The sequence below is a fragment of the Vulpes lagopus genome, chromosome 10 (genome assembly GCF_018345385.1).
Source record: "Vulpes lagopus strain Blue_001 chromosome 10, ASM1834538v1, whole genome shotgun sequence".
NCBI lineage: Eukaryota > Metazoa > Chordata > Mammalia > Carnivora > Canidae > Vulpes > Vulpes lagopus.
Window position 1 is genome coordinate 15,147,511 of NC_054833.1, and position 13,723 is coordinate 15,161,233.

General features: G+C 43.1%; 1 protein-coding gene across 2 annotated transcripts in view; it reads left to right on the plus strand.

The window, feature by feature from the left end:
- The first annotated feature begins 10,587 nt into the window (after positions 1 to 10,587).
- Positions 10,588 to 13,723, plus strand: part of NEDD9 (neural precursor cell expressed, developmentally down-regulated 9) — a 186,722-nt gene continuing 183,586 nt past the window's right edge. Inside the window, exon 1 of one of the 2 annotated variants that reach the window (XM_041770806.1) lies at positions 10,588 to 10,773. The gene's annotated coding sequence lies outside the window, so the exon portion shown is untranslated. Of the gene's footprint in view, positions 10,774 to 12,092; positions 12,177 to 13,723 lie in introns of those variants that run through there. The other variant, XM_041770807.1, reaches the window with a different exon arrangement.

The following is a 13,723-nucleotide window of genomic DNA, read 5'->3' on the forward strand; positions in this document are numbered from 1 at the left end:
AGTAACTGTTGTTCAAGTCTTTAAAAGCTCTATGTTTGTGTTATCTGTAGCCAAAGTATTCAACATACACAACCTACTCTGTGTATTTTTACCAGATAGTTTGTCACCAGCTCCTAACACAGCGGTCATGGCTCAAAATCAAGGTTTTGGTTGACTGCATAAAGAATGTTCTGTACTTCGGAGTAAAAAAAAAAAAATGAATGAATTCAATGAATTATCGCAGGGTGTAGAAAGTTGAGACATCAACATGCCATTGGCATTCTCTCTAAAAGCACAAGAGGAGGAGAAAAACACTATACCACATAGAAAAAGCCCTGGTCGTATGTAATGTGGCAGCGCCCCATTCCTCTGACACCAGGGAAAAAACATTCATGCTAAGATCCTGTCTGTCAGATGGTCCTCTCCTCCCATGTAATTAATTGAAATTTGAAATCAGCTTCTGTCCCTGGTCACTGTGGTCCAGACCAAACCAGCCCAGATTGTCTTCTCAGTCAGGAGGTGGCTGTGTTTGAGATTTGTGTTGGCATCGCTGAGCTGTGACCACAGCACACATTTTTGTGGAAAATATCAGATGAAACATTCTTCCATTAGGAAGGGGGTGGGTGGTGGCGGCAGGGTTCAGCATGCCCAGGAGAGCTTCTCGCCTTTTGAAACTTGTTTAGACTCATTCTTTCCAAGTTATTGAGACCGCTTTTTCCCTTTCAGAGCAAATATAGCTGGAGAAATGGGTGAAAATTTTAGAAACATCAGAATCTCCTTTCCAAAGCCTATTTTGTAAGACCCTATGCGGTTTGTGGGAGCAACTTGAGGTCTTGGTTACTGATAAAAATGATGCATAATTTTAGAACTTTCAGAAGCCTTTGTGGCCACTTTGTTAAAGATCAGCAATTAGAGTCTTCAAGTCCTGAAAACAATTACTGAGACCTTTTCAAAATGTCCATATTCAGTCTTAGTTCTGACCGATGTTGTCTTCCTTTCATTCATCCCTGACTTACGCTCTTTCATTCAGCTAGATTATTCTAGTTTTAGTTCCAAGATTTCAACTGCGGTGTGTAATCCAGGGGTGCACTGGGAAGACATTCTGGCCTAGCTTTTGGAGAAGAATCTCTTTGCACCCACTTGTTTGTGCTCCTATTCGGAGGCATGTGATCTGCATGATTCCTTACATACAGATTGTGGTGACTGACTCTGTGATTCTCGCTGATGGAACCAGGAAGTGTCCATTGTTTTTAAAGACAACCACCCATAAACTGGCAGGCAGCCAATGAGATAACCCAGTGGGAACCCCCTGTTAGATAGGGATGTCCAGTGCCCTATAGTGACCAACAGACTCTTTCAGATTCTTTCTTTTGGGAAACTTGAAGGTGACACAAAGACAGAAATACAAGTGACAGAGGGTGACAGAAACCGAGACACTCATGGAGAGAAGGCCCTGGACAGAAACCATGATGAGTCAGTAGAAACTAGGATGCTAAGCAGTAAAGGAAGGCCATTGGCGAGAGCGAGAAGGGGGTTAAGAATGGCAGCAGTGGGGATCCTCGGGTGGCTCAGCGCTTTGGTGCTTGCCTTCAGCCCAGGGCCTGATCCTGGAGACCCAGGATCAAGTCCCACGTTGGGCTCCCCTGCGTGGAGCCTGCTTCTCCCTCTGCCTGTGTCTCCACCTCTCTCTCTCTCTCTCTCTCTCTCTGTGTGTGTGTGTGTGTGTGTGTGTGTCTCCCATGAATAAATAAATAGAATCTTAAAAAAAAAAATGTTTAAGAATGGCAGCAGTTTTAGGCAGTGGCTTTATTGGTACCATGGATGCCTGCTGTTGCGAAATCAACAAGATCATGGCATCTATAGACTAAGAATGAGGTGCCAGTTCCTGAGAAGCTTGGTTCTATGTTTATTGAAACTCTTTGCAGTTCTTCCCTACATCTCTTTATCACAAGTCTCCATTGCATCAGATTCTTGCACTCTGAAAGAGTTTAATAAATCTTATTATTTACCAGTGTGTGATCTTAGGTAAATCACTTAACTTCCATGCACTTTACTTGTATAATTTCTATATGCAATATGTAGAATAATGGCCATGTCCTAATTCTAGGAACCTATAAATATATTACTTTACACAGAAAAGGGGATTTTGCAGATGTTATTAAGTTAGTGACCTGGAAATGGGCTCCTGTTTTATCCATGGGGATCCAATCTAATGACATGGACCCAGAAAATCAGAGAGGAAACATCCCAGCTGTGGTCGGAGTAGATGTGGCTATAGAAGAATGGTCATAGGGATTTAACTGCTGGCTCTGAAGGCAGAGGAAAAGGCCCTGAGACAAAGAATATGGGCAGCCTCTAGAAGCTGGAAAAAAGTAAGGGAACAGATTCTCACCTAAAGCCTCCAGAAGAATATAGCCCTTATGAGCATGCTATCTTTTGGTCAGTGAGACCTGTGTTGGACTTCTAACCTAGAGAACTTTAAGTTAATAAATGTATTTTCTTTTAAGCCATTAAGTCTGTGGTACTTTGTGATGACAACAATAGGAAATTAATCCAATATAATATCATAATATACATATACAAGAAAACATTTAAAAGAGTATATGCTACAGTGTAACATTGGTTAGGTCATCCTTTTAATTATTTTTTTGGGCAATGGATATATGTCATTTGTGTAGTAAAGAAGTAATGAATATATTAAAGAATAAGGAATATTTTTAAAATTACCTTCTAAGGCTCAGTCCAGCTGTGACATGATATGAACAATCCAGGAAATGTCTCAGTTGTCAACCTATATCTTCCTTCTTCTTGGGTGCTATCCCCAGGTCCCAATTCTTCTACAAAGGACCACAAATTTCACATAAGTCTTGATGTCTAAAATATTCTTCTATGTCACAGGTACATATGTTTGTTTCAACTACCTAATGATATCAGTGTGTTTCTACATTTTTGTTATATGCACTTTTGGAGATATTTAATTATTTAGTAAATAACAAATCCAACAAATATTTATGGAGGATACTTTGGGTGGTCATTCACATGCTGCATATTAGTCTTCGTTAGGCCAATCTTTTGGTAGAGCTCAAAATCCACAGAAGAAATTTTAAAAGAACATTTTAGAGACCTTGTGGCCCAAACAAGGCTTGCTTGCCTTCACAAATCCATCGGTCCCAACTAAGTCTAAAAACCCTTAGAGTTCATTCACAGTCCACCCAATGTCAACACGGGAGGACTATTAACTGACACTAGAGTTATCCATACTGGTGAGAAGCACAGCAAATGAGACAGCGAGACTCCTTAGAAGGTACTTATGAACCACTGAACCCTAAGCACGTGGTTTTAGTGAGTTAAAAATGTAGAACATGCCCACAAATACCAGTTCCCACTTGAACAAGAATTTGCTAGTTCTTATCACAGCCAACCATCTTCAGGGCTTTGAATGACCCTAGACTTCATTTGGCATTTGGACAGGACAATAGGTACTTTGCATGACCTGATTAGAGAATAATGCAAGGCTGTTTCCCACTAGGTCACTTTGATCCATGGCTGAGCCAAATTCCCCAGAACTCTCTCCAGCCAAAATATACCTTCAGATAAATGAAGGATATAGAGCAGACTCTTCATTATGTCTTTATTCATCAAATATTTGTTAGATACTGTAACCATATTCTCAAACGTTCATATGCTTAGGAATTACCTGGGAGGGTTCATTCTCCAGCAAACTAATTCAGCAGTTCAAGGGTGGGGCCTGGGGGATCTCTATTTAACCAGCTTCATGGATGATTCTGGTGCCAGGCCTTCATAAAGCACTTTGTAAAATGTTTAGTCCCCAGAATGAATAAGCAATGGTTCCTGGCTGTCAGGAGTCTCAAAGTCCAGGAAAGGTAGATGCATTATTGTGATGTTATACAATCAATGTAATGGAAGTCCTGGTGACAGAGAAAAGAGGAAAAATACTCTGTCTGGAGGAGTACAGTCTTAAAGGAGGCTGCCACAAGGAGAAGAAGGAAGGGCATTCTAAGCAGGGGAAAAAACTTTACAAGGCCAGTGTCATGAGAAGACATGAACCATTAGGGACCAGTGACGGGAAGGTGAAGGGCACTCTAGGTGTGGACAAACAGGAGAGAATCCAAGAGAATAGCATGGATCTTGATCTGCCACCAAGTCATTTCAACTTTATTTCATAGGCAACAGGGAGCTGGTGGAAGCTTTGAAATTTGCCTTTGAGAATATCTAGTACTGGGAAGATGTTTACTCAACTAATATCTCCTGAGGACCCAGCCTGTGCCCAACAGTGTGCTAGAACAGGGTTGTCACAGTTAGGAATTGTGACTCTCTAAGCAATGAAAGTCGAAACTAAGATGGTGCCAGTGAGTGTGTACAGAAATAATTGGTCAACAAAACTTGATAGTAAAAAACAAACAAACAAACAAACAAGAGTTTGGTGACAGGTTAAACCGAAGAAGCAAGGAAAAGGAAATTTGCAATGTTTGGAGGCAGAGAGACTGCTAGAACCTGAATGTTCATGTCCTCCTCCTCCCTGAATTCATATGTTGGAGCCTAATCCCCAACAGGACTGTATTAGGAGATGAAGCCTTTGGTAGATAATTATTATTAGGTCATGAAGATGGAGTCTTCATAATAGGATCAGTGAGTGACTTCATGAGAGGAGACACAGAAGAGATTGTCTCTTCCCCATGTGAGGGTGGCCATCTACAAATAATCGGAAGGCTCTAGCTAGAAACAGACCATGCTGGCACCCTGATCTCAGACTTCCAGCCTCCAGAACTGTGAGAAATAACTATCTCTTGTTTAACTGCCCAGGCCCCATGGTATTTTGTGAAAGCAACCAGCACTGACTAAGACAGAGACTAAGTGTTTGATGATGATGCTACTGGAGAGTCCAGGGGCTGAAGGCTGGCCCCACACCCAAATGGGAGCCCATTCAGAGAGAGCAGAAGAGTCACAATGTATGCAGCCCAATGGTGAGACATGGTGGGGGGCAGCAAGTGGAGGAGGTGCAGTGAGCCATGAAGTGAGCCGGGGCTGAATGGGGTCCCCCAAAGAAAGAATGAAGAAGACTGGGCAGGAAGAGGTGATCAGTCATTTTAAATGCCAACAGTGGGAAAGACTTTGTATTGGCTTCATCACATAGGATCCCTGGATGACATCAATAATGACAACCTCCACGGAGGGCTGGGGTGGGATCCAGGTGTCTGAATGGAAGAAATGCAATGGGGAAGGAGGGGATGGAAGGTGTGAACATAAAGGCACAGGATGTAGACTCCTCTATCAGGAAAGTTGAGCCTGAAAGGAAGAAGAGGGGAGGAAAGGCAAGGGGATCTGCCTTTTGAGGATCTGAGCTTTTGGGCTTCTGTGAACATGTGGACTCAAGGCTTTTGCTTATATAATAGGAAGTTGTGGTGAAAATAGAGAAAGAATAAATTGGAGTTCTCTTTTAAATTTTATTGTATTAGTGGAAAATAATTGTCCAAGATCTAGAAGGAAAATAAAACAGTGCTGAGGTTTCAAGTACTGGGAATCAGTAGAAAGTATTTCTCAGTCTTTGAAGTAGTCATCTCTCCCTATGTGGTTATGCACGGAGGCTGCTCTGACAGGTGAGAAGATAGAAAATGTTCCAGGAAGAGGAAGGATAAAGAGCCAGCTAGTATAGAGAGAAAATTGGCTAGAAATGATTACAAACAGTGCATAGCAGTCCCTGCCAAGGCCTGGGCTTGTGGTCAGGAGCCACACACCTACCTAGGGAGAGACATGATTTGACTTGAGTTTTAGCTATGGGATCATGTAGGCAGAGAGGAAAGTCCAGAAATTCACCTTAACAAATGACTACTGGACCTTAGGTATTTGATCTGGGAGTCTCCACTCAGAGACCAGCTGGGCATAAATCCTCGTTTTTCTATATTTAGAACACAAATGAGCAAAAGTCTGACCCACAGAGGAGTCCAATTGCTTCAACCATCCACGGCAGCCACGTTGTTTTATTTTTTATATTCTCATGAATAAGATGTTGTTTTCAAATTGCTATTTGCATGTGAAACCAGAATAGCAGTTTATACAGTTCCCTCAGAAACCGAGTGCAATAGAATGGTTTCAGTCTCGTGTTCTGTATGTGTGCACAAGCACGCTCAAGGGCGGGGTGGCACGTGTGCCCAACTGCAAACTGACAGTGCTTATATATATTCACATAAATACTCAAAAAATGTCTCAGAAGAATACATCCCAGACAGATAGCAGGGATTCACTGCGGGCAAAGCAGGGGAGGGAATTGAAATCAAAGCTGACGGTCAAAAGGCACCTTAGTTTTACTTGCAATATTAGTTTTTTACCATATAAATTTATTACTTTTAGATTTAAAACATGAATTTTAAAAATTATGAAAAAGGGGCACTTGGTTGGCTCAGTCAGTTAAGCATCTGCCTTCAGCTCAGGTCATGATCCTGGAGTTCCAGGATCGAGTCCCACATAGGGCTCCCTGCTCAGTGGGAGTCTGCTTCTCCCTCTACCCTCATCCCGCTTGTTCTCTCTCTCTCTCTCTCTCTGTGTGTGTGTGTGTGTGTGTGTGTGTGTCTCTCGAATAAATAAAATATTTTTTTAATTATGAAAAAATTAATACTAACAAGATTTTCCCAATTATTTTGGGGGGAAGCCAAAAATGGTTACCACCCAGAAGAGGGATAGGTAGTCAGGATACAAGTTATGGAGAAGTAAGTGCTTGCTGTTTGACAGATGTCTAAATGCAACGAATGCTTCCAATAAATTGGAACCTTTTAAATTTGCCATCAGTGACCTCTTAAAAATAATTTAGTCTTTCTTCCCTTTGTCCACATTTCTTCAGACAGATGTTCTGCGAACTAGAAGAATGGTTTCATCTTTGCAAATGTCACTTTACCTCCTAAGGATAAACATAAAAGAAGGTAGTTCTGACTCGTATTATTAGTCAGGTGGCAATGCTAGAAGCTATAATTCAAAGGGTTGGAGAATTTGCAGAAAATGAGGAACAGGAGGATGTGAGAGCCAAGGTCTGCAGAGACCATGCAGTCGCTAGAACTCACATCAGCCCTTACCCTCCACGTGGCACCAGGTGAGGGCTGGTCACAGAGCTGATAGAGGGTGGGTGGGGAAAAGAATGGAAAGAAAACTTCACAGATAGTCTGTGGGAGATGCACGAGAAGATTCCCAAGCTGCAGAAGGGCCTCAGTGGGGCTTGTTGGGGGAGAATCTGCAAGGAGACAAATCAGCCTTTCTCAACTTCTGCCAGCGAGGCTGGGTGACTCTGGAGCATGAAAGTAGACTGAGCTTCCACTGATGGCTGGAAATGCACAAATACCCAGAAGAATAGGAACGAGGAAATCAACATTAATGCATTGCCAAAATAGCTGGTCGTGAGGTCCTGGGACTGGGGACTGGGGACTGGGGACTTGGTTGATAAACTGGGAGAATGGGTGAGGGGAAAGACAAAGATGTCCTGTGATAAGGGCAAAAGAGGGTTGTTAAGTGGCAAGAGAGCAGAAAAGGAAGATGGGTAAAATTGTTTTGCTAGGCCTACTAGCTGGCAGTCTCTCTTAAGGGAGGAGCTGATTGTCATTCATTTTTTTATTTATCATAGCACTTGCTCAATTAATGCTTTTAGTATTTGAGTGAACCAATTCATGGGAATGGTTTTCTCACCAGATTATCTTGAGGGCAGGCCCTGTGTCTTGGGACTAGTGTACCGAACATGCCTGGGAAAGCTCACGGAAGTGTGCAGGTAGGCAACAGCTGCTGAATGGACAAATGAACTGGATCTTTCTGAGCTCTGATTTCTTCATCTAAAAATGAAAACCACAAGATTGACTCCCATTCCTGAGAAGGGATGAGGCACACATTATAATACCAGTCAAGTTTGCTCTTAAAATTTGCCAAACCAACTCTTGGGCATATTCATTTAAATTCCTCAGTGGGTAGCTGATTCCCTATGGCTAATACTGTATTCAGCCATGGAGGGAAATGAGTCACACAAATGGAATCATAAATACACACACACACACACACACACACACACACACACACACAAAAAAAAAAACTTGGCCATAGATTTTTTTTTTTTTTAACTTTTTATCTTCTCTAATACTCCTCCCTTCTGCCTTCCCCACCCCTTAGACTCCACTCCATACAACAGTCTCTCCTTGGACCAAACACCCATGACAAATTCAAAACAGTTGCCTGGGATTTGGCTACTGCTTAACAGGTAGTTATAAACCATTCTGTGGTGCTAACCGAGCCGGCATGAAGAAGCTAATTAAAGTAGTCAAGAAGATTGTTTAAATAAAAATGAAAATGTAAACACGGTCTTCATTGGTTAGAGTGATTAGAAATTACAGTTGTTTGTTTGTTGTCAGAACTCTCTGGGCTTTGTCAAAATCCTGACACATGATACAACCTGTCACTAATCAAGAAAGAAGAAAATAAACCAAGAAAAAAGAAGAAGGAAAAAATTCTAAGTAGGAAAACAGACATAGGAACCTTCATCTTTCCAAGTGGGAAAAAAACATCTCACTTGTTTTTCTAGAACAAGTGTGATCTGTGTTTGGACAAAGTCTGAGCTCCTCCATTTGCCTTGACAGACATGCTCTCTCTCTCTCTCTCTCTCTCTCCATTCTGAAGCCCTCAGGCATGAGATATGCAGGCAGCTCCAAGTGGGAAAGGAGGCCATAAGGATGTAGACAAAAGAACAGAATTAAGGATAATCAAGGTGACAAATTCAAATGTTTTATGTATAAAAAGTCAAGCTCCACCTTCTTGTATATGTAGGGTGTAACTGACTTATGGAGACAACTCGATAGCATTAACCTTTTAGGTATTATGTATAACTGTAAGTTATTTTTTCTGAAATTGATACATTTAAATTCAGACTGCTTGAATATCTAATGGAGAAAATATCACAGGTTATGGAAGAATGGGAAATGCATGGAGGGACATGTTGGAAAAAAAATATGTACAGTCTATGCTTCTGTTCCACTCGATTTAGTATGGATACGCTGCACTATAAAATAAAAACTTGAGAATAGGATAATTCTACCTCTAATCTGGAAACAGTTCCTGATATGCAGCATGTACACAAGAGTAGTTTGTTTTTTTTTTTTTTTTAAGAAAAAGAGAGAAAGAAAAACAGATGATATTTTTACCATGAATATTGCTAATTACACCTATGGATACAACATGTGTATGAAGATTGCCATAGATATTCTTCTTATTGATTTATTTATAAATCCTAATTACACAAGGCATTGAGCTGAGGGTTTGTTTCTTTGTTTAAATGTGGCATCTTGGGGATCCCTGGGTGGCTCAGTGGTTTAGTGTCTGCCTTCAGCCCAGGGCGTGATCCTGGAGTCCTGGGATCAAGTCCCACATCAGGCTCCCTGCATGGAGCCTGCTTCTCCCTCTGCCTGTGTCTCTGCCTCTCTCTCTCTCTCTCGTGAATAAATAAATAAAATCTTTAAAAATAAATAAATAAATGAGGCATCTGCTTATGGGCAAGTATTTCCTTAATATGATTCAGACCAGCTCGACATTTAAAATAAATGACATGGATCTGAATTTCAGAGGATTGCAGAAAATTCAAACAAAACAAAATGACAATAACAAAACTGAAGTTGCTGGTATGCAATATACAGCATGAACAGAGGGCGAGGATGAAGGGAGGGCCCAGGACAGTGCTTTCCTTGTCTTGATACTAGAGCAAACAGGAGCATCCCATGCCACTTTTGTTCAAACCGTCTCCCTCTCTCCTCCATCTTCTCTGTCCCCCAGTCATTTCTAGGCATCAGCAAGGGATAAGGAGGGGGAAGAGAAGGCAAAAAAAAGCAAAGAAAGCTCATAATAATAACATTTGCCACTAATGATAATAGCAAACACTCATATACTTGTGGCAGCCACTCCTTGAGTGCTTTACATGTAACGCCTCACTTAATTCCCACAACAATCCTATGACTACTCCCATTTTACAGATGAGGAAGCTGAGTCACAGAAAGATCAAAAGCATTTAAAGGCAAGCACCAGGTGGTTAGCTTCAGACCATACCACTTGGGTGCTACTCCAAAGCACACAGCAAGAAGACAAAAGGTTTGAGACTAAGTAGCTGGCAAATTCCCTTCCAAATGCACAGTCTCCAGTTCTATACCACCCTGGAAATGGGAATTCTCCATGTGGGTACTCAAAGGCTAGCAGGTACCGTGCATAGAATCAATAAATACTGGTTAAATGAAAAGATGTTTCATGTCAATCTATAGTGGAACTCTTTAGAATACATTAAGTCCATAAAAACCACAAAAAAAAGTCTGCTTCCATGCAGCCTAGGAAGGAGCTTATGGCACTCCCCTGAATTTCATCGTGATAATAAAGATCACCTCTAGTTCTCAAAGTAGCAAGCAGTCCAGATCAGAGCTAGACTTCTCACCTGTCCCTAAACTACAGATCACCCTCAGTGTATCAGAAAAAAAAAAAAAAAAAAAAACAACTGTGGCACAGAGAGGAAATGAACCGAGACAACATCACTTGCAGCAACCGGAAGGAAAAACACACGTAGGGACGCCACACACATTCTACGTGTGTGGTTGCCCAGTAGGGAAATGCTTGCAGCTGCCTTTAGAAGCAAGTCTGGTGGCTGCAGCAAGAGAGAAGCGGGATCATGAGGCGGGACTGAGCCGTCACCTCCCGCCTGCCTGGCCAGAGAGAGAGAGAGGGCCAGAACATCAGGGAAGACCAGATGAGCCAGCACCAGTGGGCCTGCCCCGGGTGAGTCCCCAGACACTCACTGTGGCCTGGGGGGGTGGGGAGACTCACTCACACTCGGACTTCCTGAGTTGGTGTCAGACATCTGTTAGTGCTCCCCACTGCCGACACCCCTTGACTGGAGCCAAGAGGGACTCAATGCCCCCAAGCAGGGAAGAGTGACTCCAGGTTTCTTTCCAGTTGACCTGCAGGCAGGGGCTTGCATGCAACCCCAAACCTACACGATTGATTCTAGCCTTGAAATCAACCTGGGTAGGTGCTTCCTGGTCTAGAAGCTGGACGGCTCCTCCCCTCTTGCTGCCCTCCTCGGAGAGCTTACCTAGGATTACCTTATGCTTTGGCTTCTCCGACACCATTTCAGGGCTTCCAGGTGTGGGCTGTCACTTAAACCTTATGGTGGATGCGAGTCATTTCTAATGCCATTTCAGCCCCTCTGGGAATGACCCCTGAGGAGCAGGAAACCATGATTGAGAACTGGAGTCGTGTCCAGCTCTGCAGAGACCCCATCATTAGCATCATGTCTAAGGGCCTGGGGACAAATTGCACTGTGTTCTACTTGTCCACACCGGGCCCCCCCAACAGCTTCGCCCTTCCTTCTCTCAATACTTACTAAGTCACGCGTAACTCATTCATTCATTCGATTTCCTTTCTTCCATAAAGGGTTTGAGGCAGCCTTTTTATCTTGCTGAAATTCTTTCAGAATGAAGGAAACGTACAATGTAAAAGGGCTAAAGCCATTTCTAAAAGGGTTACATGTTGTTCAAACTGTGTGGACATGGGTGAGCAGTTTATACTTTTCCCTGTGCCAGTGGTGAGAGCTGGGAGTGGGTTCTCTGGTCTTCTCTCCCCACCGAAGCTGGTTCCCACCCAGGAGTGAGTTCAAAGAGCAGTTGCCCATGACAGAGCTCTGGGAACCAGCCAGATGGTTTTCAACCACCTTTTTTCTGTTTTTCTGTTTCCTTCCATGTTTGGGAGGAAATTCCGCCCAATTTTCAAGGACATTCCTGTTTTAAGAATAGGGCAAAGGGGAGCCATGGAGAGAGAAGAATGTGAAATCAGCCTTGAGGTGGAGTTCCATTTCTCATTCATTAGTTAATTCACGTAGTTAACACCTATCTCGTGAGTATTCACTGTGTGGCAGCTGCGTTTAAGTCCAAACTTAACATTAGATGGAGCAAAATTGATGTTGTCCCGCTTCCAAAAAGCTTACGGTCCAGGGGAGAAGCAGACGTTAATTACTAATTACACAAATGTGATAATGATCAGAACATATTGTGGGGGAAGCTGATCTCATCTGAAAGGCAGGGAGGTTTCTAGAAGGAGGGGGGAGACTAGAACTGAAAAAGGCGTAGGAGTGTACAAGGCTACGCTCCAGGTAGAGGGAACAGTGGAGACCACTTCCTGAGGTAGGAGACCACAGAATCACCTGGCAAAACCAAGGCCAGTGCAGCAGGAGGGAAGTGGGAGTGGCTCAAAATGAGCCCAGAGGTCCAGCAGAGAAGGTGCTGCTTACTCTAAAAGCCATGGAGAAGGTAGAGGTGTTGTGGTCAGATTGGTCTGCATTCTTAAGAAATCCCTTTCGATAGGTTTGGAGAATGGATGGGAGGGGGCTACACCTATGGGCAGGGAGACGGATGAGAAGGTGGATGGAGTCAGCCATGCCAGCGTATCTGTGTGAGTATGGCTAAGAGAGATGGCAGCGGACAGAGGACTGCACAAAGTTAAAAGTCATTTAGAAAGGAAAATCGACAGTGCTTGGTGGTAGACAGAAAAGGGGAGTCGGGAGGGAAAGTGTCCAAGACAACCCCAGTTCCTGGTTTGCACATCAAAGTGGATGCTGATGCTGCTTGGCGATCACAGAGACTGGTGAAGCTGGTCAGGACCAGGCCCAGGTTGGTTCAGTTCTAGAATAGATCCAGTGGCAGATGTCAGCCAGCCGGTTGACACTGACCAATATTTAGAGCTCAGAGCAGAGGTCTGGGGATCCTTGGCGTGGGGTTGGTAAGTGTAGCCGTGGGTACGGGTGACCTGCAGGAAAGTATTGAGTGAGAAAGCAGGAGAGTGGCTTAGAATTGAACCTCAAGGAAGAAGCACCGGGGGGGCTCAGTCACTTAAGCATCTGGCTCTTGATTTTTGGCTCAGATCATAATCTCAGGTTCATGGGATCAAGTCCTGTGTAGGGCGTGCTCAGCATGGAGTCTGCCTAGGATTCTCTTTCTTCCTCTCCCATCCCCCTCCCCACTTCTTGTGCTCTCTCTCTCTCTCTCTTAAATAAATACAATCTAAAAAAAAAAAAAGGAAAAAAAGAAAAAAGAATTGAATCTCAAGAAATTCTAACTTTTTTTTAAAAAAGAGCCTATCTTTATTCATTCATGAGAGACACAGAGAGAGAGGCCGAGACATAGACAGAGAGAGAAGCAGGCTCCCTGTGGGGAGCCCGATGTGGGACTCAATCCCAGAACCCCAGGATCATGATCTGAGTCAAAGGCAGATACTCCTTTGAGCCACGGAGCCACCCAGGTGTCCCAAATTCTAACATTTAAATAGAGGAGAAGGGTCCCTCCAAAAAGAGTAGGATGGTTCCTTGAAAAGTTAAATACAAAATTATCACACATGGCCCGGCACGTCCACTCCTAGTTTTATATCCAGAAGAACTGAAAACAAAGATTCAAATAAATACATGTACGCACACTTTCATAGCAGCACTATTCACAATGGTCCAGGAGGGGAAACAGCTTGTGTGTCCGTCAGCGGATGAACGGAGAGGCAAATCGTGGTATATCCATGCAACTGAGTGTGACTCGGACACACACAGAAAAAAATACTAATACCTGCTGCTCCAGCATGGATAAGTCTCAAAAACACCATGCTGCAATGAAAGAAGCCAGGCACAAAAAGCACATGATTCCATTTATAAGAAATATCCAGAATGGGCAAATCAATAGAGACAGAT